Source organism: Phyllostomus discolor, chromosome 4 (assembly GCF_004126475.2).
Source record: "Phyllostomus discolor isolate MPI-MPIP mPhyDis1 chromosome 4, mPhyDis1.pri.v3, whole genome shotgun sequence".
Classification (NCBI taxonomy): Eukaryota; Metazoa; Chordata; class Mammalia; order Chiroptera; family Phyllostomidae; genus Phyllostomus; species Phyllostomus discolor.
Window position 1 is genome coordinate 181845644 of NC_040906.2, and position 1640 is coordinate 181847283.

At 40.2% G+C, this 1640-nt stretch overlaps 1 pseudogene; it reads right to left on the reverse strand.

Moving 5' to 3' along the window:
- Positions 1-245: 245 nt before the first annotated feature.
- LOC114495087 lies at positions 246-1412 on the reverse strand (annotated as a pseudogene).
- Positions 1413-1640: the final 228 nt, after the last annotated feature.

Here is a 1640-nt window from a genome sequence, read left to right on the forward strand (position 1 = left end):
AGTCTTATATTTGAAATTCAGTAAGACAACAACTGCATTCCAAAATAACTAAATATGCAGGGTCCAAAATGAAGGTATTTTTTAAGTGTCACATTCACTCCAAAGCCCATTCATCTTCTTCAGAATCCCAAAGATCAAGCACATGTTCTGCTTTGCTATAAAATAAAGTAGCAAAATGCTGCACCATTGACATCATGAAACAGTTGCATATAAAACTCGACTTCTGATTCTGGGCTCGTTTCCCTTTCTCACTGGTCATCATCCTCATCTGCAAGAACAGTGGTCTGAGCAACCTCTAGGTCATGCTCATCTTTCCTGCCAGAGCTGGGCCCATGGCAACCTCAGGTGGGGCAGAGCAGGAAAAGCAACGAACTCTAAGTTAGGGTCTCCAGATAATTTTCTGGAAAGCCAGAGGAAGGGCTTTGCAAAATTGTACTTACTTTGCAGAAATGTCATAGTATTGATGGTTCTTCTTTCAGTGAAAAACAACGATTTTGCCTTAATTTTCCTGTCCTTAATATCCACATTGCTGCCATACAACACAACGGGGATGTTTTAACACATTCATTCCAGATCTCTATGCCAGTTAGGCACGTTCTTACAAGTAACTCTAGAAGTTACTGGGCTTGAATGTGATAGCCATCTCTCAGTCTACCAAATTTCTCCTGACACAGCGTGTCAGGAGAAGTTAAAGAGTTGAGAACTTAAAGAGAAATGAAAGAGAACAGAACTTAAGGAGTCCTCTGTTGGTAGCTACACACCTCTTTTCAAATTCACCAGTCAGATGGCATTTCACAAATGTAGTTATTTCTGTTCCACCCATCATCAACCGACACAAATTTGAACTGAACTTGGGGCTCTCTTTGAGCAGCATCCCAGGGCCCATCTTAGTATTCATTCTTCAATTGTGCTTTCCCGACCCGACGTATATATTGTCTTCTTGATATTGTGGTAATATTTGAAAATTCTTTCAAAATGTCCTTTCAGACTTTCCAAAGACCTGTTGAAAGTCTTGCAGCTGGTATTTAAAGCTCCTTTTAAATTTGTTCAGCTTCAAGCTATTAAATTGTAAACCTTGGCCACTGTCCTGGCAGTAGTTCTGTTACCTTTAAGTCACTATTGCACCACTTCTTGGTCCACTTTGCACCAAGCTATTGCACCACTTCTGCACTTTGTTCTGTGCCATATTCTACTCTTATCTTACGTTCTTTCTTTATGGTGTGCATCTTCTCCAAAATACAGCATTTCTAAAAAAATTTAACCACAAAACTATAGATCCCATTTTAAGGACTCTCTATTCTAGCCACCCTACAACAGGATTCTTAATTTTAGGGAATGTGTCCTTGCTAAGAATGACAAGATTTCATCTCAGTTATTCAAACTTTGGCAATTGCTATTGGTGCCTTACCCATGTCTCTTAGTATTCACTCAAAATGCTGAAGTTTGCTTTTTGCAAACACACATGCCTCTCCCCTTGTGGGCGTTTCTGGGTGCAATAGCTTGATTGACTCCAAATGCAGTACAAAGCAAAAGTGCTGTATTGTTCATGCCTCTAGAAGCGGCCCTCAGAAATATTGGATAAGATGTGGTGACTATCACAGGCTCCTGTCCCTCATTTGGGATAACTCCGAAGCATATTC